Below are 21,991 nucleotides of genomic sequence, written 5' to 3'. Positions count from 1 at the left end.
GAGGGGAGCAGAGGTTCCCCAAACCCACAGCCCTGCCTGTTAGACCTCGCACCCCTCAAATCCCAGCACAGAGCCGCTCTGTTTGGCGTTACACAGCAGTGCGTGTCTCTTTGTGAGCTCTGCCGCCTTTGCTGCCGAGGTTGGGGTTTTTTTTCTTCTTTTTTCTTTTCAGCTCTTTCCTTCAGAGACTTGTTTATGGCCGTCAGGATTTGACAGACTCTTGGCACCTCTCCCACCCCCAGCGAATGACATGGTAGCAGAAACTCCCACCCTCTCCCCGCTTTCCCCTCGCCCTGCCGCTGCGGTTTGAGACCTGTTGGGAGGGCTGTCTTTGCAGGGAAATCAAGTCGGGGACTTTTAGAGCCAGAAAAGACCTGGCACAGGGATGACAGCAGCAGAAGCCAAAAGGCTCAGATGGTTTTAAATGTCAGGGAGAGGTGTAAATGTATCTGAGACAGCATGTCCAGGAGCTATGGTATTTTACAGACAGCCTGATCTCCAGAGCCAGCATCCCCTTGGCTTTCCCCTCTCTTGGAGCTGTGACTTTGCCCGGTCGCTGTCCCGGGGCTTGCTGTTGCGTGGCAGTGCTGTGACTTGCCCGTGGCGTACCCAGCCTGGGAGCGCGGGGATGGGGATGGTGTCTGTGGCCTCTTGAAGAGGAGCGGGATGAAGAGCTGGCGGGGGGGGGGGGAGCTCTTGATGAGCTGAAGTGCAAGTGCATCTTGTCTCCTGCTGCTTGTGTGACCTTTTTCATTCTGAGATGATCTAACCTGACGCTTGGAGGTGGAGGGAAAGGGGGAAGTGGTCATCTTGCTCTTGCTGCTGCGTGTTTGCCTGGTCTCCTCTGCCACCCCCCCAAAAAAAGAGTTTTAAGTCTCCAAGAGTCAGCAAGTTCTCTGTGCCAGCCATCTGTCCCATTTCCCTTAGCAACCATTCGTCCTTTTCTCCTTCATTAAGTATCTGAAGCAGATCCTGACTGTCAGACCCTCTCTCGTTTCCCTTTTTGCCTGTGTTTGGCTCTCTGGATCATCCCTCTTGCTTGTCACTGCACAGACTCCTTACCCAGGAACACGATGCCCTCCCACGCAGGGGACATGTCCGTGTCTGTGTTTTGACAGGCTCTGTGTTTGCTCACGTTCTGGGCGAGCTCTGGTTTCTGCGCCTGCCTGCTGGCTATTTCTTTCCAGCCTGATCTTTTCCAGTTCCTTTTCCTTCTCCTTCATCCTGATCCATGTGCTGCCTCCTCAGCCTGCGGTGTGTTTTTTGGGGCTGAGCAAGGACTGGCACTATTTATGTCCGCAGCACATCCGGGCTCTGACCCGCTGGGCTGCCTGTTGCAGGGTAAAGATTAAACAGTAATTCTTGGGGAAGAGGCTTTGGAGATCTGGAGCTGTGACATCTGTTAATTTGATAGCTGCTGTTTTGGCCGATGATGTGGGTACTGAACTAGTGACTTCCAGAACAAAATAGCTTAAATTACAGCAGCCGAGGGGAAATGTGAGCAGCTGGGGCTCAGGGTGGTTGCAGCACCCCACCTCTCAACGCTTGCACACCCATCGGCTCTGCTCTGTGTGGCCAACACAGCTGAGCAACTTCATTTCCAGCGTTGTCCGCTCAGACTCACCCTTCCTTGTGTTGTCTCTGCTCCCTGGCACGAGCCTGCAGAGGAATCCAGCACCCCTGGAGACGCAGCACCTCTGCTTAACAGCCCTGCTGCTTCACCCTTGCTGCTCACAGTCTGTTACCTCTTTCTGCTGTTTCCCTCTGCTGTGGTTTGACCCCAAGGTGCACGAGGAAGGATCAGCCTGGGTTTTGCTGCTCTTTTCCCCATCAGAAATGGGATGCAATACCTCAGCTGGGTTGATTTGTGCTTCTGGGGTAAGGATAAGGCTGTTGGCACACCATAAAACCAAAACCTGCCCCACATCTCTCGCTGTGGCACAGCAGGGCTCTGCCAGAGCAGAGATCCGCTGGGAGGTCGGCTGCCCTCTGCAAAACCAAGAGCATCTTGCAGACTCAAGGCACAGTGGTGACATCTCGGGTGCTGCTGTAAGTACCAAACAACCTGTATTTGAGGGAGGGAGGGAGCATGCGATGCTCTGCTGGGTTTCGTGGGCTTTACAAAAGGGAGCTGTTACCTGCAAGGGAAAACTGGGAATTCTCTGTAGGAGAATTATTCCAGGATATTGGTTTTCATAGCAACTTCTACTTTGCTCCTAGGCCCCTCTCCCATCTGCCGGATGTGATCCCAACACTTCTGTGCACTGCTTCGTGGAGGAACTATGCTTTAACTAATACTACGAGGAGGATTAGGATCTCAATGGGAAGCCCGGTCTCCGGGCGAGAGCAGAGACTCCCCCTCTGGCAGTTCAGAGCTGGGCTAAAGCCAAGTGGGTTAGAAAGGTCTTTGAGGTCCTGGAGAACTGAGGGATGGCTCTGCAGCCTGGTGTGAGGAGTGGGAAAAGAGCCAGGAGCAGAGCCAGAGAGGAATCCTTAATGTGAAACCTTCTGGTTCAGTACAACTGCCTCAGCCCTGCTAAGAATTGCCTCCAGAAGCGAGTGCAGGTTCCCGAGCAAGCAGAGAAGGGAGAGCATTTGGCCTAATGAAATTATCCAAGTGCCCTGGCTCCAGCTGCCGCTTTTTAATTGCATCTGACTGATGTCCAGAGATATGGCAAATGGGGAGGGGTGGCATCCTCTGCGCAGTGCCCATATCTGACAAGCGGTATTCGTGGCCCCTCCTGCTTCCTAGAGAGTCTGGGAGGCTGCAGGTGCTGCTCGGTGAGGAAGAGGCAGACTCGGTGCTCTCTTACAACCGCTTCTCTCTAGCACTGACAGGCACAACACAGCTGAACTGTAAACTTTCCTATCCTGCTGCAGTGATTTCTGTCACAGGAGGTTAGCAAGTTACTGACAATCAGGAAGCAGCTCGTTCTTGGTCACCCCATGGGCTGAATTCTCATGGTTTGGTATCTCGGCCAGCGTTCCTCTGCAGGGAAGCTGTGTTGATGCCACCTGACCGAGTCCCGCAGAGCCCTGGGAAAAGGCCAGCTCTCCTGCTTGTGGGGGTGAATGCATCCCACATCCCTAAAGCTCCTGTTAAAAAATCCTGATTCATTTTCTGGGCTAGAGCTTTCCTTCCAAATGAGGTTTTTAGCAAAGAGGATGGAGCCAAGGGCATTTGAAAGGTGGGCGGTGAGAAGTAAGAGAGCATGTAGGAATTTGGGGGGGGGTCAAGCAGATAAAATGCCATGTTATTGCACCTGAATTAGGCAGCGCTGTGATGAAGCAGGAGCCTCTGGGCTGCCAGCACTGTAAACGCAACATCGTGAGTTGGGTTGCCAGAATGGGGAGCTTGCGGGTTTGCGTTTTCCTCCCCACTGAGCCTTTAGGGTTCACTTCTATGCTTCCTTTTTTTTTTTTCCTGCAAAACCATGAGGCTTTACAATCCAAGGTGAAAATGCAAACTTCAGCACAGGGCAACACACGGTTTGCTGAGGATGAGGGGTTTGTCCGAGAGGGAGCGTGCAACAGAGCTGGAAGATGATGGCAAATGTAGCAACAGCCCAGAGCGCTGCTCTAACCACTCACCCGCTTGTCTCTGATGGAGAAGCCACCTGCAGCTACTGGGCAGGAAAAGGCCCTCAGCTTTGCTAAGCAGCCTCAGCAGCAGTGGGAGAACTCCAGTGAAATGTTATTTAATGTTCCTCTTCAGTGGAGATGGCTATTTACCAGTGAGAAATTTCTGGGCTGAAGAGTCACAGCTTGGGTAATGCTGGATAATGTCCTTGGGAGGGGGAAGCGCTGGCGGGATTTATAGCAAGTCTTTGAGGCTTGGCTTCCATAGTTAGATCTGGCACAAATTTAGAAAAGCAGCTGGAGGATGAGTTTGTGCTTGGAATCATTAGCAGCAAGGGCTGTGCTGAATTACCAAATGCAACCTGGGGGAGATATTGTTTCTGGGCTTTCTGTCAAGGCCAGTAAAATAAATTTACTATATGCCGAAAGCGAACCCACAGCACTGTAAAGGCATGTAGTGCCCTGGCTCCCTGCATGGGACATGGCTTGCAGAAGGGGAGGGATCCTGCAAAGCAGTGCCCGAGAAAGCAGCTTTGTGGCTGGAAATGTGGTCTCACCTGCTGAGGCAGAGCTTGGAAACCTCATGGCTGGGCAAAAGAAGCAGCTCACCAGTGCGCTGTCTCTGCTAGTGTGAAAGGAAAGAGCTGTGCCCAAGAGAAGGAGCTGGCCAGGAATATGCCAGCAGCGCCCTGCCCAGCTTGCCGGCAATGGGATGGTGATGGTCTGTCTCTTCACGTGCACGGCAGAGGTGTGCCACCCCCGTGAGTACAGAGTCCTGCCCTGCCTTTGGGTGGCACTTGAGCTCCCAGAGCCACCTGCAAACCCTGGCGTGTCAGGCTAGAGCCTGACTTTGTGCTTTCAGCTTGTCTCCAGAGCATCTGTCCCCAGGTTAGGCTGGCTGTGGCTGCAGAGGTCTCATCTCTGAAACAAGCCTTAGATTACAGTAGGAATTAACTCGTTTTAGGGGTTCAGACACACAGGGTGGGCCACGAGCGAATCCAGCCACTTGGGCTGCTCCATATTAGACCAGCCTCTCACCTTTCAAAAGGTGTGAATGGGGGCCAGGCACCCAGCTTGCATTGAGTGGGAGTTTGTGTTTGTCCCCAACGGGAACCAAGCACCTCTGCTGGGGGCCCTGACGGCAGTACCTGTGGAGTATTTGGATCAGCAGTATCCCTGCTTTGACTTGTGCAACAACCCGGGCTGTTACATGGGGGGTGCTGCTGGCTAGCTTAGCTGGAAATATGCCTGTAAAATGCTAGCGAGCTGTCTGTTAAACAGGAGGGGAGGTTGGGTGCAGAGTTCTGGACACGGTGTGGGGAGATGGGAGTGGAGGGGTGACTGTGCTTGGCCCGGCAGCGTGGTACCCCTCCAAGGTGTGTCCTGGTGCCTGGAGGAACTGTGGAAGGCTCTGACCCAATTAAGAAGAGATTTTTTTTTTTTTTGCAAACAGACTGAGCACAGGAGAAGCACCTTCATTAGGATAGTGATTTTTAGTTAAGACTTGAGTAATGCTGTTTGTCTGCAGCAGCTGGTCCTGCTGTGGGGGCATTAGCACCCGCTAGTCCCTGCCTCGAGAGCTGTACGGTGCCAGTGCAGGGGACAGGAGAGTGAGGAAGGAGTCTGGGATGAGGTGGCTTTGTGTGTTGGGATTACAGCCGCTTCTGTACAGGCATCAAGGCAGAGCAGGTTCCTGGGGAGATCTGATGGTGGATAATGACGGACCTGGGTAGCTGGTGTGTGTGGAGCTTCTAAGCCAAGCAGGATCAGCCCGAAGGCGCTGGTTTAGAAACACTTTGGTAGCAGGTGATGGAGGCTGATGGCTCTGGCTAATTGCAGGCAGGAGTAGTGCTGGGGAGTGAAGGAGAGCTGACAGGCAGGCTGGGGAGGCACAGCCACCACGGGCGCTGGAAGCAAACACAAGTGCTTCGCACTTGATGCAATGGAAATGGGGGACAGGGATCCCTCTTGCTTTGGTTTTTAAAAGCACTTCCCAAATTCCAGTTGTATCTGGCTTTGGCATCACCTCAAGGACGCTGTGTGGTGTTTCTCTGATTTGGTGGTACTTTTCTGTGGAAATATGGTTGGCTGATACTCCCGAGATGGTGGGTGAGGTACCGGGGTGTTTGCCTCTGAAGGGAATATTGGGGTAATGTTGTTCGTCTCTTGGTGGTGGTCTGTCCCCAGTGACCCTCCCTTTGAGAATTACAGAAACATTTGCCAATGTGCTTGTTGCGGTCACCCTGCTGAATTTAGCCATGTGAAATAGCAACCATCACCCAGAGGGTCCTCTGCAAGGGCTGGAGGGGCTGGTTTCTATCAGCACACTGCTCAGGCATCCTGTACCCTGTCACAAGCAGCAAAGCGATGGCTTTATTTCCCGATGCATGCGGTGGAAGAAGCTGTGGGATGGTCATTTGGTCGTGAGAGTTTGTGCTAATGCAAAAAGCGACCTCAAGGCAGTTTTAGCCTGCAAGGGAAGAGAGATGAACCTGGCACAATGCCTGCAGCTGCTGCAGGGGTGATGGGGTTCACCCTGGTTTGGTGTTTTGCAGGGCTTGGACAGGAGACGGGAGGCGGCTGGGTAGCCTGGATGCTTGAACCACTGTCAAGGAGACTGCTGTGCTCGCAGGAGATCCCGTGTAGGTTTGTTAATATCTTTTTCCTATGATTTTATTGTAATCCTCATGGAGCAGTTCAGGGAATCTGGCAGGGTTGAGATTGAGGAGGAGAGGGGATCGTTACCACAGGAGTAATGAAGTGTCTGGCTCTGACTGGGAGGCAAGCAGGAGCAGGATTAAGAGCAGTGAGATTGGATGTGCTGTGCTTGGGGGCGGTGGTAACTCAAACAAACTGAATAATAATAATAATTAAAAAAAGCTTCCCATGTACACAGCTATTTTTGGTAGCTGATGGCTCCTGAGTCTGTACATTTGAGCCTTGTTACTTTTCCCAGTTTCCTGCAGAGGGCTTTGTTTTGCTTTTAGGTTTAGGAGAATGTGATCCTTAACCCCTGAATCCCACTGGCTTTCTTCAGGACACCAAGATCAGCAAAGCCAGATGGGTTCTTCATCGATTGCATCCTTCCCGTGCGCTGCTGGCACGTTAGAGATCTCAGGAGCTTCCCCCAAGATCTGGACTTCTCACTTCTGGAGAGCTGATACCAGGGATTCCAAGGCCGTGGAGACAGATCAGCCTGTGTGGTTGAGGTATGACATGTTCTAGCTTAAAGATCACCCAGAGAATGTCCCCTGCCCTCGTGTTCCTGGGTTATTCTTCAGCCAAGCTTCACTGCACAGACTGCAGAACAGTCCAAGGGTGAGGAGGGATGGTAAGGGCCAGCAATTTATGAAGGCAGTGTTGCTGCTGAAGGTTTGATTGTGAAAGCCATGGTGGTGTGTCAGTGGAGGTGATCTCCTGATGGAGAGGTGATAAAGCAGGCTTGTTTCTGAGCTATCTGCTGTGATAACCCAGCTGATAGATGTCTCTGCTGTAACTCTGCTCTCCTACATCCCTCCTAAGATGTAGGACTCGTCACTGATGCACATACTTCTCCGCACCATTGCCCTGGGCACTCAAACCCAAACTCTTTCATTTTCCCCAGGTTGGGAAACTTGTAAGTTAACGTTTTTGCTCCAAAGGGTGTAGGTGGGGACTGGGTTCAGCAGGGTTAAAACGGGTCTCTGGTGGCTTAGCGAACATCCCATCTCTCTTATGATGCACTCCCATTAATGTCTTAATCAAGCAGCTTTTTTTTTTTCCTGGCAAGTATTTATTACCCCGAGTGCTCTGCCACCCGCCCTCGCATGCCGTGATGGAGGGCGATGCCCTTAGAGAGGGCAGAGACGCGGGATTTCTGAAGGGTGTTAAGTCCTTCCCTCAACACTTGAGGGAGTGTTAAGGAAACAGGCTTACACAAAACAAAATCCAAATTTGTTTGTAAATTGTGTTGCTGCCATATAGGAGCCTGGAAAGAAAGAACTGCCGCTAGCTGTGATGCGCTCTGTTGCTGGAGCGGTGCTATAAATATGGTCCAGCCCTTGCTAACTGGCAGTTCTTTTGTGGAGCTGAGTTAATACAGACGGCTGGGGCTGCTCGCAAGTAAAAGCCTGAGCTGGATGAGACTAATTTCTTGTGATGACTTGTGTATGTTAATTGGGTTGGTATGTACTCCATACCACCACTTGAAAATCTTGAATGGCTACTGATTGTATTTTCATTAATAAAATAGTCAGAGTTTTCCTGAGCTTCTTGCTTGTCTCCTCTAGGTTTCGGTGCTTCCAGGAGTGTCTGCCCTCTGCCTTGGCACCGCTCTGCTGAGAACGGTTTGTGCTGAAGGAAGCCCTTGGAAGTGCCACACGCGGGATAAAATGATTTGTCTAAATACTATATTTGGCACCAGCTTTTCATCTAAACCAGAGCCACTTTACACCTGTCTGCCAAGATAAAGGGACTTAAAATGAGCGTGAGTGATTTTTTTTTTTATGCTTGAGCGGTACACAAAGACCTCAGCATAAATGAATACCAGTGCTTCAAAGCTTTTGCTGAATGTTTTTCTACCACCTGTAGTACTGTCAAGCTATTTTATTTTCAAGGTACAGTGGTATCACTGAGCAGACCATTTGAAGGCTGTTCTATTTGCTTTAAGGAGGAATGGACAGATGGGTATATGCTGCTATCCCCTGCTGAAAGAGCTTAGCTGTTTTCTGGGACATGTATTCCTACCCACAGGAGACTTTTTTGCTACTTTTCTAGTCTTCTGCAGTAAGAGCATCTCAATTATGTCCTTGGCTGTTACTTCGGTACTTGCTATGTTGAGGTCACTGCTATGTCTGACCTGCTGCTGTCCTTCTTCCCACCCAAACGCCATAACCAGGGGAAGGCTGTTACGGCGTGTCCATCCTTACGAGGATTTTGTTGGTAAGTGTATGCAGGAGGGAATTGTGCTCGGATCACCTGAGAGCACCAGCCGTCTGGGCCACGGAGCTGTAAGTGGTTACAGACAGCAAAACCCTACTTCCATTTCAGTCAAGTTTGAAGCCTTTTGATTAAAAGGCAATTAAATTTCAAGCCCGGGGACACTGGAAGAGGTGTGCCAAGCGTGGACATGGGCTTGTAGCTGCCCTGGCAGGGTGTAGCGGAGCAGGGTCCTGGCCTGGGGAGGGTCTGTGAGGGAAGAGGCTTCCATGTTGTGCTGAGGGGTCCTTCTCAGGGAAGGAGAGTGCCAGGTATGGCCAGCTTCCCTCTGAAAAGCAGTGCCAGAGGTTTCCTGAGAGCAGTGGATGGCGTTGCTAGGGGGAATAAAGTTACTCTGATGCCCGGAGTGGGATTAAGGGGGGGGGGGGTGGTGTGTCCCTGGCTGTGGTGGGCAGTGGGAGGGAACGGGCTCCCTCAGGGGGCCCTGGGCTCCAAGTAGGGGAGGTTGTGAGCAGGCCCTGGCCGGGTTCGGGTCCCCCCGAGGTGGGGGCGAGGGCGGCCGGGCCAGGGGTGGCCCCGCGTTCCTCGCCGGTGGAGCCGCTCCCCTCAGCCCGCGGCGGAAAGGCCCGGCCTGCCCGCGCCGCCGCCTTGGGCCCGCCAGGGGGCGCCGCCGCCTCCCGTACTTAACGCTCTTCGCCCCCCCAACTCCGCTCCAGCCGTCGCCATGGTGACCGCTGGGTGCGTAGCGGCCCTTACGAAGCTGACGCAGTGGGCGGCCCGGCACGGGCGGGGGCGGCCCCTGCACGGGCGGAGGCGGTGTTAGAGAATCGGGGGGCCGCGAGGCCCCCGGGATGGAGGCGGTGGCGGCTCTGGGCCTGCGTCGCTGGCGGCGGCGGCAGAGAGGTGAGGGGAGGCGGGAGGGCGGCGGCGACCCCCCCACCCCCGCACCCTGGGTCGGCGGGGGCGGCCCCGGCGGAGGGGCTGGCAGCCCCCCCCCCACGCACCGGCGGGGCCTTCCCTGCGGTGGGAGAGCAGGTCCCCCCGGGCCGTGAGGGGAAGAGGCCGTCGCGGCAGGTGCGGGGCGAAGCGGGCGTTGGTGCGGGCTGGGGGTGCTCCCGGTGCTGTGTCCCCCGCCCCGGCGGCGCTTTGTTCTGTCCCACCCTGCTCGGGAGGCGGCTGGCAGGTGCGGGTGGGGTTGGCGGAGCTGTGCCCGGAGGGAACGTTTGCCTCCCGTGCCTGTGGGAAGACACCCGGCCGGCGGAGCGGGGACACCGCGGGTGGCTGTCTCCTTGCTGGAGGCGCAGCTTTCCCTTCCAGCAGGAGGGCCCCCTCACAATGTGGCCTGCACCCTATAGAAAGAGGCGGTCCTTTCCCCCAGAGAGATGCGAGGCAGCACATCAGGCTGTTGGTGGGGTCAGAATTGGGACCCAAGACCCCAGACCAAGCTGGCCATGGCTGTCAATGCTAGCCCAGTGTGGGAGATTGGATAGGTGTTGCTGTCTGATTGTACAGGGAGAAGCTGCTGGTGTGTAGAAGGTGGGTGTGACACATGGATTCTTTCAGCCTTTATTACTTCACCACAGGGACTGGTATCTGAAACAGTTAGGTAGCTCTAAAAGTTCTTCAGTGACATGGATCTGCCACAGTGGGTGATAAGCCCTGACCGTGGAAATCCTCAGTTAGGTCACAGAGACCTGCATGCTTGTAGAAGTAAAGAATGTATCACTCTGAGATCTTAGAGCTGGGATGTTGCCAGACTGCTCAGGCAGAATTCACGCTGTGCCTGTTCTGGGAATTGGTACCTGCCAGCGTGTTTGGAACAGGCTTCAGTGGCCACTTGGAATATAGGAATGGTGATTGCGGAGTCTGCAGGTCCTGATACACGGGATGGGACTTAGAGCCAGCTCCAGGTGGGAAACAGCATAGTGATTGCCAAAGACAGTATATACAGCTCCTGGGATGCTGGAATGTTTCTAAGTGTTGTGTACTGAAAGCAGCAAATCTCTGTTCGATGGATTAGCTAGTGTGTTAAAGGAAATGGTTCTGGGGGAAAAGTATAACCTCTGCCAAGGCGGGAAGGAGATTACTCGCCCACCAGGATAAAACCTTGTGTTACCTGGTGATGAGTTGCTACATCCCACTGACTGTCATTTTCTGGTTGAACAGGGCAAAGTGTCTGAGCTTGTGTGGTCAGGCTGAGTGTTTTTAAAATAGTCGTGGTTGGGAAATAACAAAATTGTAGGAAGTGGCTTTTGTAAAGACAGAGTCTTTAATCTCTGTTTTATGACACTGGCTTTGGTGAAATGTCTGAGGAAGTGTCTACACTGTTAAAGAGGTTAGTTTGTGATTGGAGAGGAAGGAATATCTATCGGGCAGGGGTGGAAAGCTTTCTAAAACATTATCTGGGTGAAGTTATTCGTTGTCCTAGCTGTTAGCTTTCTGCGTGATAAAAGTTGCATTGGGTTCTTAAAGCCGTTGATTAGATTACTGCTCAGTCCAGTGACCGTGTGTCAGTTTGTAGTGGACAGGCAGGCCAGTAATGGCTAATGGGGACGAGAAACTTGAACAGCACCTGCTATGTGGTAAATAATGCATATAGCCTGGAACCTCTGTAACCGCAGCACTTCAGAAAGAAGTAGGACAAATGGTCCCCTCTCATCCGTATTTAAAAACAGATTTAGGAGCTGCTGTTTCTGCTGTGTTATAAATAAAATGTTACTTCCTCTATAACATGCTATAGAGTCAGAATTAACGTACTTGAAGTATGTATGTTTGCTCGATAGCGCTGCCCTGTAAAACCAGATTTGATCAGAATTCCATTTTAGATCCTTTTGATTGCTATAGGCAAAATCAAATCAGAAGTCACAGAAACAGGGGTTGCTGTAAGTCCCTGACAGCTTAATCATTGTTGGGAAATGGGCAATGAGAAAGGCAAACTTCAGCGTACTGCGTCCACCCGTTCCTCTTCTAGAGTCCTAGGAAAGAGCAGTTGTGCAACAATATGAGCTGAGTGGTTGAAATTGAGAAATGTGCTGCTCCGAGAAGAAAAGTGGGAAGGATAAAAATATTCCCTCCAATGACAAAGTTATGTTAGAAAAAATTAGAAAAGAGAAACAGGGTAAACCAAAATACCTGTCAGTCTGTTTCATAACAAAATGAATGAATATAGATATCAGACTGTTTAAAAATCTTGAGGAGACTTGTCTTCAGCAGATACTCAGTGCATTTGCATTGTACTGAACTTTGGCAGAGCTTTACTTTTTATGAGACTTTATCAAAATTCCTATGAAGGCATAGTTGCAACAAAAAAAAAAATCTGCTCTGTATGTAGGAGCACAGATGTGCTTTCTGACTTTCGGTGGGAATATAAATGTCATGTTCCTTGTTCTATGTCTACAGAAGAGATTTTTATGTATCCCTTAAACTCTGCATACATCTAACCACAAACTGGAGACGTAAACTTGCAGTCCCTCTAGCTGCCCTTGAGAGACCCACTTGCAGGTTTTTCAGTCCCACCTGTCTTTGCTTCCTTCTTGTAAACCAGTTTGTCGTTCCCCGTGGGATCCGTGTGAATTGCCGTGTAGTCCGTGGGAAGTTCAGGCTGTGTGATGTGACCTTTAATCCTAGGGTGCTGAAGGTATGGATGTTTAATGGTGTTTTATAGTGCCAAGTGCAAAACCGGGCAGAGGGGTGTTGCCTGTGCAACCTCTTCTTAGAAGTGAATTAATTTTGAGTTAGCTCATGAAAACTAGGTCACTTTGGTTTCTGAGTTGCCATAAAATTGAACAGATTTGCAAATAAGATTATGCACCTCTTCTAAGCCTTTGTGACTTAGAAAACTCTCCTTAAAGCAACATAAATACCAATCATCTTGGGTTTTTGTGGGTCCCTTCCAGGCAAGGGCCAGCAAGCCAGAGACCTGTAGGAAATACAAGAGTGCTAACACTTGAGAGCGTGAACTCTGGCGTGCTCGGTCCGCTGCTCAGCTTTGAGCAGATAACAGCCGGTGAGGCTTTGAGTCATTCACAGGCCTGCCTACAATTTATTAAACTTCCTTGCAATTAAACCAGCAGTGATTCTGTTCTGTCTTCAGCCAGGGGAAGGATGTTTGAGACTTTTTTTTCCCTTGGGTAGCAAAGATTTAGTAATTTATATTTACCCTAGAATGAGCAGCTTTTATTTTGGGGAGTCTGCCTGCACCTTGCTTTTCCTCTGAGAAACCAGCATACTCTCCTTTTCAGCTTGCCGCCTAGGTAGCAGTAAATAATACTTGGTTAAAGCTAGCAGTCTCTCTGATTCTGACAGTGATCCAGCAGATGAATAAGTACATCCTGAGCTGGATTCGGCATTGGAGTTTGAGGAAGTTACATTTAAAGAGACAGCAATTGAAATGCTTGGAAGAGCAAAACTATTTTCATCTGCTTTTAGAGAGTTGTGGAGCTGGAGTTTTTAGAGAGCTGGGGGAAAGGCGGTTATGAAGGTGCCCTTTGTGCTATCAGGAGCGTGACAAATGGACTCCTTTGGGATCTATGGATAGCTTTGGGATGTTTATTCTTGCCAGAATAGGTTCTTGAGCAAATCAGACTTTTAACTTGAAGCTACTTTGTGCTGATATTTTCTTTATTTTGCACTGTACATACATGATATTGTTATAATTTAAGCATATGTCTGCCAGAACATACACAGCAAGTGTTTCACGGTGGTGGGAATTGTTGTGATGCTTCTAGTTAAAATGCCATTCCTTTGCTTTCAAGCTAACACTTTGTTTTCTGTATTTCTAAAGAGAAATCAGAGGGAAAAATCTTGGAAACTTACCAGGTGCAGTATCTGTCTAGCTTTGAACTTTTAAGACAGAAGAAACTGAAATTATTTTTCTCATTTTGATAGGAAAAGCTTGCCCACTGAAAAACTAAAATCAAATTACTGTGTATTTTAAGAGCACAAGTATAGCTGAGAGTTGATGGTCTGCTCATAGGGCACAGAAATAAACTCTAGAGTCTGCTCCCATTGTGCAACCATGTTGATCCTGCTTACTAGATCTCACTCTGCTTTCCAGTAATACAATTTAGGTTTTGTCTCCTACAGCAGCAATTGCTCTACAGATAATTCAGTAGTACAAGATGCTAAGCACTCTTATTCTGCTTGCTTGTTTAGGTGTGTGAGTTTAAGTCATGGTGCCTGGCATCTTGATCCTAAGTTCATTATAAAACTAAGTGTACATAAAAATGTATCCATAACTGATCTGTTAAAAAAGTCTAAAATAATGTGGACTATTTAAATAACTATTTGAACCATCATTACAAGCTTTAAAGAATTATAACGATGTATGTGAAAACTGATGGGTTCATATTTTAGAAGCAACATATAATGAAGTGGAATATCCTAATATAAAATGTATACAAAATTTGGGTTTAAATGCAAAGCATAATGCTGCTGTACCTTGTTGATTTTTGAATAAAAGGTAGAATTCCTACAGTGCTCTCTATTTTCAGTCATTTCTTCTTTTGTTTCATCCTTTTCTCTCCCCCTTTCAGTGAAAGGGGTGTGGGTCCCTTACCTTGTACACTGGATTTGTTTGAAAAGATGTCAGATGAAAAGGTTAAATAAAAACAGTTGCTGATTATTTTTTCTCTTCCTTGCAGCAAGAGTTAGAAAATCTGCATGGCAAGCAGAGACTGCTTGACTAAGAAGGAGTTTTGTCATGAGCTCTTAACCCCCCAGCTTCCAGTCTATCTGCTTTTACACGAATTCTCCTTTAACTGGACTCTTGCAGAGCCCTGGAAGTACTCCTTCCTCCTCCTCTGCTGGAGTTTCTGTCTCTCTTTGAGGAGTCCTGGCCTTCTGGTCTCCTTTGGGTTGACTAAAAATGTCTATGGAACTGCGTGAGAATTCAAGGGGTTTAGTTCTGTTCAAGCTATTAAATAAGTAGCCAGCCTGCCTTTGGTTCTTGCGTGTTCCCTTTGTGTGAAATTAAAACTACAAGTGGATTCCTCAGTGATGTCTTTGACCTTAATAAGAATTTCTCCCAAAAACAGGATATGAGATGCAATCTAGAGTCTTAAAAATCATGATTTTCCTTGTATTCTTCACTTCATCAGGCAAAGGTGCCATTCAGCAGGCAATGCTAAAAAACCCAGCTCAACTAACTTCTAGTAAGCTAATAATATACTAAATTGTCTCAGAGTTGTTTAAACTGATCTCATTTCCATAACCTTATGCGCAGATCTGCATTGCTGCATCAGCAGTAATCTGGTGGTGAAAAGCTCTCTCCTCGCCCATACCTGTGGAGGACTCCTGGTAGGGTTATCGTGGGAATCCTAGCTAAGCCCGTCGGCGTGGAGTTTGTGCCGAAGGTGTTATGTGTATTTTCTAAATAACTTCTTATGAAACAGCAGGCATGTGAGCTCCTTCCTGCAGATAAAGGATTGCACTGCTGCAGGGAACTTCCACTTTCTCTGAGTCTTCCTCAGAGTGAGAATGTTCTTTGCCCGAGAAAGCTGTCAGGGTATCTGTGTCAGTCCTGCCTCAGCACCCTGGTGTCTCTCGGGACATCAGCATTTTTAGGGGTGAGTAAGCACTGATGATCCCTTTCAGGAGTTTGTTCTCCCACCGTTGCTTATTTGATAGAATTTGGTGCTCTGTGACATGTGAGATGGGAAGATTTGCTTGGAGCATCTAAATGATGAGTGTCATATTATTGAAGAGCTTGAAGTCTTTGAATGAGAGCAGAGACTTGCTGATACTGAAATTGATTGTATGAGATTCTCCTCTTCTTGTGAAGACATGGTGAGATCATTTTAAACAATGCTTATGGTTACTAGGAGTAAGTAGCTAATTAATAAATATGAGAAGGCTACCTTAAATGAATAGGTGCTCTGAGCATTTGCCATGTCTTTTTTTCTTCTGTAGCATCTGTTTCTTCTTTGTGATTTGTTGGTCTAGAGGTATGATTATCAGCACAGACCTGAGATACTGAGTTTAGATCCAGACAGGCTTCTAGGCTGAGTCCTTATTCTTTTCTGAAGAACAATGAATGTGCAAATAAAATGGTGAATCCCTTAGGCCACCTTAAATAAAATTAAACTGGGTGATAGGAAGAAACAGGGAAATTCAGGACCTTGCTACTATAGTTTTATTGCAGTAAGTATAATAGAAATGGTGAGGGTGGTATGAAAAAAGCTCCAGTGCATTTCTACCCCAAAAGGTTTCCATTTGGATCTGTTATGCTGCTCCATGTCTGTTAGAAGCTGGAATTTACACAGCTCTGCATCTTTTAGAAAGAAGAATGAAATTTAATATTATGTCATGGCTTGTCTTTTCAGCACAGATCTGTGTAATGTGCTTGCTGGTGTTTACAGCCTTGATGTATTTTTGGAATATAAATTCCAGCTCAAAAGTCTGAGCTTCTGGAGGCTTGTCTTTCCCCCATGTGATCTGCCAAATGATCTTGCAAAATTGTGCTGTTATCTCTCAGGGGAAATTAACTATTTCACCTCCCATAAAATAAGAGCAAGTCAGATGCTTCTTGTGAGTTTGCAGCATCTCAGCCAGTTTGTGACTGTCCTGAATAAGTGAATCCTACCTTCTCGTGTTGTCTTGTGTATATACTGTATTTCTTGGTCAAATCAGGACCCCTTAAAGGTGTTCTTCATCGAAATTCAACCTAGTGCTGTCTAATAACTTCCCTTTATGCTTGGCTTGTCTTTGTCAGTGTCCAAAATGTATGTTCTTTCCTTTTTGAAACACAACTCTGATTTCGGTATTTGAAAATTCAGATGTAGTAAATGAAGTGAACTCAGTGCAACTCTCTGTCGCTAAGTGGTTCTGGAACAGTAAGTGTACCGCTTTGTTGCTTATCTGCTGTTGAACTCAAAATAAGACCTGTTTTAAAAGTGCACCAGCCTTCAAGAAGCTTCAGTCTCGGACCCTCTGGAAATGGCAGAGTTTTTTCTAGCCCTGTGGTCTGTCTCTTGTTCCAGGATATCCCTGCAAAGAGGATGGGTCCTTCCCTTTCAACAGTCCTGCATGTCTCCCTCTCAGCTAGATTTAACCTTTTAAACTACAGTACCCTTTTTGTGACTGTGTTCTGATTCAGCTGTTTGTCACCATCTCCATGGTATCCAAGCATCCGCTAATGACAACCGCCTCACTAAATGAGAGTATTCAGATATGAACCTCTGTATTTTTGCTTGGAGGGGAAACATGTGCCCTGATCCTGTCAGAGGAAGTTGAAAAAAGTTCCCATAAGTTATGTCCTTAAAATGAAGAAGCAGTAATTTGACTTCTCTCAAGTTCCTGCTGTAGTGGATGCTCTTTTTTTTCCCTGAATAGAATGAAGAATAATGGCAGATTTCTTTGAGACATTCTCTGTGTGCTGTAGGATTGCTCTTCCCCTCACCTTTGTCATTTTCACTTATTTTCTGGCAGAGAAAGAGCCTGCTCTTTCTTTTCAGCTCTTCCTTCCGAGGTTAATATGGGGCTAAAACTATTTGGCACGTGAATAATGAAGTGCATAGGAAGCAAGAGATGCTTTTCCTGAGATGTTATGTACATGTTCTAAAACCAGAAAGAGTAGAGCTTTCCTCGAACTTCAGTGACGTGAGAGGAGCGCAGGGCAAAATGCCACTGGGTAATTGCGGTATTAAAACACTTCATTCTGCAGGAATCCATGGGCTTCTTTCTCTCAAAGCCCTTTCTTCTCTAAATTTCATGCCTATTCCTGGTTCAGTATCTTGCTTTTGGAAAACACTTTAATCCTCATTGATTTATTTTTTTTTAAACAAAAAAGGAACACACTTTTTCCAGATCTGAGAGCAAACTCTTTTGAACACCTCAGGGGCCATAACTGAATTTAACTCCATAGGAAATGGGGCCGTCCACAAATGCAGTGTTGTTCTTCCAAATGTCACTGGCCTGGGAAGAGTCTGAGATAAAGAATTTTGCTGGTTGCATGTAACTATTAGTTTACCTTTATAGGATCCTAGCTCTCTTGGTGGGGAAGAGAATTTATTGAGTCTCTGAGGCTTTGTCTTTCTCTTGGATGAGGGTGGAGGAATTAGTACGGGCGGGTTTGGAGGTGGGAACCATGTAGGATGCTGCAGAAAATGCTCGTTCTTCTGTGAACGGGTGGCTGAGTAAGTGTGGTGCAAGCATGTGAAGTGCCTCATGGGAGCCTGCTGGTAATATTTAGAGTTTGTGAATTTGGAGTATGTGGTGTATGAGTTTGCATGCAAGCCCGAGAAGTATTGAGCATGTTTAATTTGCCCCAGTGAAGAGGGGGTGTGTGTAAGTTTGTTCAGGGAGGGGTGGGCAGAAAATCCATTGTGAGATGGGTAACAGATATTTGGGGAGTAGGCATACTTTGGCAGTTTCTATATAACCTAGTGTGCAAGTTTGCAGGACATGAACAACTCTAGCCATGCCCTTCACAGTGTAAAGAACCCGTATGTTGTGTCCCTGGTTCTACTGGTTCCTCGTGCTGGTCCTTGGAACAACTTGAAAGCCTCTGGTTACGAACTCTACGTTGCATCTGACCTTTATTCTTTGGGACATGCAGTGCCTGTTTTGTGATGAGTTACCCTGACCAGGTCCCCAAGGGGATGATATCACCATAGAAATAGCGATTATTTTTTTTTTTTTTACTTCTACTGGGAGAGGTAAAGAGCAGAGGAATTCAAGCCTGCTGCTGCATGCTGTTCTTTGTCTGACAGATTGTCACATCCTTCTTCTCCTGTGCTGCTTTGTGCATCTGGGCCTGCTGATGGAAGAGCTGGGGGTGGCTGGGTGAGGTTAAATGGATGTTTCAAGACAGTAGGCATTAGCAGAGAAATAAATTGATGAAGTGACTGGCATTGGGGACAAGAAAAGGAAATGAAGCCTTTGTGGGACTTGAACTTTTGACGCAATGTGAACTTAGAAGCCCGATAAGGACTTGCTGCTGTTCTGCATTTTGAGGTTATGCTGTAGAAGCTGGGGAGGTGAAGCAGCAGATCTGTTCTGAGGCTGCTTTTAATGACTCTGAACTCTAAAAAGTATTTCTTGAGTCAAGAGAGTGGAAGGAAATTCACTGTGTTTATTCTCTGAAATGAGTTTGTGTGCTAATATGAAGAGTTACATTACTTTTTAAAGTTACGTTACAGCTACTACTGGATGGACAGGGTGCTTTTGTTAGCTCCTTTGAGGTAAGTTGCCTGGGTAGGCTGAGGAAGAGGACAGAGTTGCCCAAGGGAACATGGAAGTCTCTCCAACACTGAGTATCCTGGGCTGTCCTTCTGAGCTACCTGAGCTAATTATTCTCTTAAAACAGTGCAATGTTGGGCAATGGACAAGTCAACATCCTTCATGCCCCTGGCTGCTGTTGTATTTATCTTGTGAAAAACTGGTTTTCCAGCTGCTCTGCTCATCTTTCTAGTTAACGCTCTTAATTTGTTATAAACAAAAAAAGATTTGAAAGCAGTACAATGGATGGGGCTTTAATTGAACAGAAGACAGCAAGGAGACAGAAAGCTCTAGTCTTGTTTCCCGCTTAAATGTGTTCATAAGGAATAAGGCCTTTCACTTGTATGATCGCAGCACTAGACGAGGAGGCCTGCTTTTTGGAAAATACCATAGCTTAACTGAATGGGAAGAAATCGCATTGGTTCCTGTTGCTGTAGCTGCAGGTCTCTTGCATTTTGTGTCACTGCTCTGTATATTGTGGCTGTGAAATTAAATCCTTTTGAGTGTAAAAGCACGAAAGGGTGTGGTTAAAGCAATCAGGAACCTTTTCACTTTAAATTACCTGACTGATGACATGAAAATCTAAATGTTAACATAGATTTGCTTTGCAAACCATTCAACTGTAAGTTACCTGGTGTTATGCCAAAACACTCCCTCTTGCCTAGCATGTGAACGTACAGCTCTTGAGCCCCTGGTCTAGACCTCAAGAGCTAAGCGCTCCTGAAGAAAGAGTAAGTTGAACTTTCAATTCTTTCAGCAGGCACCATTTCAGTAACATGCTTCATTTAATGTTAAAATTTCAGGAAGTTTTTTGGGTGGGGAGTGTGAGTGAACCCCCTTTTCTCTTCCTGTTCTGGACTACTTTCATCATTCCAGTGTGTCTGGGCTTGCAGCTTTTGCATTGACAGTACGAACTGCAATTGGTCTTATGCCTTTGCATCTGGAGGTGCGAGCCTCTCACTGTGGAGAAGGTGTGGTGCCAGAGGGTGGGATACTGGAGCTCCTGGTTGTCAGAGCCTGGAGAAGCAGGAGATCCTGTTTCCAGAAAATGTGTCCATTTGTTTCCTTGTACTTCAGATGAACATGCTGGTGTTTGCTCAACTGCCTTGCACCTGACTGCTGCCTCTGTGCAGGTGTTTTTCAAGAGTTTGCATTTCATAATGGAGTTTTTGTTTAAACTCTAGATTTTTGAAGAAAAAAAGTGACGGATGCCAATTAGGAGAGAGGAAAAGGGAGGAAGACATGATTATCCAGGACTCTGTGGCCAGGACTGTGTGGCTGCTGCTCCCTTTTTGTAGGGAGCAGGAGTAGAAGAGGTGAGAGAAGTGTTATCTTTATCTTTTCTTCAAATATGCATAGTGTTCCTGCTGCAGAGGAAGCAAGGCTACCAAGACTTCATTAGATATTTCTGCTATTGGAAAAGGAGATGAGGTTGGAAGCAGTTGTGGCTCTTACGTTCCTATGGGAACAGATAGGAGATGCAAGGGCTTGAATTCTCAACTATAAGGGGATTTGTCAAGAAAGGTGGGAAAAGGATTTAATTTCTGATTTGAGTGGGAAACTAATATTCATTCTCTCCCCAAATAGCTCCTGACTGCAAGTTTTCCTCTGCTGAAGAGGAGACAGGATTTTGTGCAGTGTCTCCCAGGCTGCTTCACCGCTCCATGGCCACAGAGTTAATTACATGTTGGACAATGAGATGCATGTGTCCACCCTGCTGCTGTTTTACCGACTCAGCAGTTCAGTGCTCTTTTTGTATGAAGAGGGGCAGCAAAAAGACCGCATGTGTCTGCTGGATGAGAATGCAAACGCAGCTCTATTCCACATAGCAGTGGTGCTTGTGGAGCAGGGTTAGTAACCCAGTCTGAATGAATGCTCCAGGCTAAACTATTTCTGAATCTGCTTTTACCACCTCATTTAAAGTAGATAAGATGTTCAGGGCAGAGACATCCGGTTTTGTTTCCACTGCACTGAGCTGCAGCCTGTTGTTAAAGCAGTTCCTAGGAAATGCAGGACTTTGCCCAGTCCTGTCTAGCATGTGTCTCTTCCTGGGGAGATCAGCCGATATGGTCTAAGTAGGTTCTCCTGGTTCAGAAAGGTTGGGTAGTGTAAGATTCATGGTATATCAAGGAAAACAGCTGCATTATGTGACCTAAGAGGAATTGCAGTCCTGAAGTTAGATTACTCTGAAAAATCAAAAAGGAAATGGCAAAAAGAAAGGACCTGGATTAATGAAGATGTTTAGGTTTCTAACAGTAAGTGTCTTGTTTCCAGCTAAATTAAGTGGAAAGCAGGCACCTGCCTGGGGTGGTGCCTTGCTGGCTCCTGGATGGGTGTGCTTCCTGGTCACCAGCAACAGCTTTTTTTTTTTTTAAAGGGAAGAAATCTGGTGGCTTATTTTATTTTAAATAGGATAACTGTCAAGTCTTCCCTACTCCCAAACCTATGGGTTTTCAATTAATTGGTAGTTGGCCATTAAATATGATACTTGCTTGGTACTTAAACTTCACTGTGCTTAGCGCAAATAATATCATTTTGTCATAGTCCGTATGTTTTCTGTGTTACCAACATTGTAAAATGCAATTTGAATTAAGATCACTTAGGTGTACAGAGAAGTTTAAGTGCTTCAGCTAAAGAATAGCTCTGCCTTCTTTGTAGCCTTTATATTGAGGGTGCTTACTGAAGACTTGGAACTATTTAGAGAACATGATTTCATCTTCCTCGTGGAGGGGGGAAAGCCCACCCTAGAAATGTGTGTGGGGGTTGGGCTTCTATTTTTGACTACAAAATCACAAAATCTTATCTCAGATCTCCCTAAAATTGAGATGTCAAAAAGTTGTAGGAACTTGAAAAATTGAATATTAGCTGTGTGCTTCTGGTACGTGGCTCTTGTGTTCTCGGAGATGGATAGCACAAAGGTCACTCTGCAGCCCTCGCTGGCAGCCTGGAGCAGGAACACGATGCCTGGTTGCTAGCAGCCGAGGGAGGGGTGTTAAAGTGAAAGCTCTTGCTGTCCTTGTTCAGTATCTTCAACTTCCAGTCTCCTAGTTGATGTGTTACTTCTGGATTCTTTGACTCTCATCCTTACAATGCTTTTGTTTTCTAAATCCTTTTCCAACTGAGTGGGTCAGAAAATAAGTTGTTGTACGTTTTGCCAGATTGGCAGCTGAATGGAGGTGAGGACACTTGAGCACTGTGGCCCAGATCCAGCCAAAAGTGAGCTGAGTGTGTAAGTCCTAGTAGGCCCATACCTACGTATGAATGTACATATGTATAT

At 47.3% G+C, this 21,991-nt stretch overlaps 1 protein-coding gene across 6 annotated transcripts in view; it reads left to right on the top strand.

The window, feature by feature from the left end:
• The first annotated feature begins 2,033 nt into the window (after window positions 1–2,033).
• Window positions 2,034–21,991, top strand: part of DAGLA (diacylglycerol lipase alpha) — a 78,650-nt gene continuing 58,692 nt past the window's right edge. For 2 of the 6 annotated variants that reach the window (XM_054828125.1, XM_054828123.1), the window contains exon 1: window positions 9,276–9,399. The gene's annotated coding sequence lies outside the window, so the exon portion shown is untranslated. Of the gene's footprint in view, window positions 2,050–4,323; window positions 4,341–6,134; window positions 6,222–6,566; window positions 6,789–7,847; window positions 8,045–9,275; window positions 9,400–19,898; window positions 20,031–20,301; window positions 20,565–21,991 lie in introns of those variants that run through there. The other 4 variants (XM_054828120.1, XM_054828119.1, XM_054828121.1 and 1 more) reach the window with 4 other exon arrangements.

Source organism: Grus americana, chromosome 5, assembly GCF_028858705.1.
Source record: "Grus americana isolate bGruAme1 chromosome 5, bGruAme1.mat, whole genome shotgun sequence".
Lineage (NCBI taxonomy): Eukaryota > Metazoa > Chordata > Aves > Gruiformes > Gruidae > Grus > Grus americana.
This window is presented reverse-complemented; position numbering and strand designations above follow the sequence as displayed.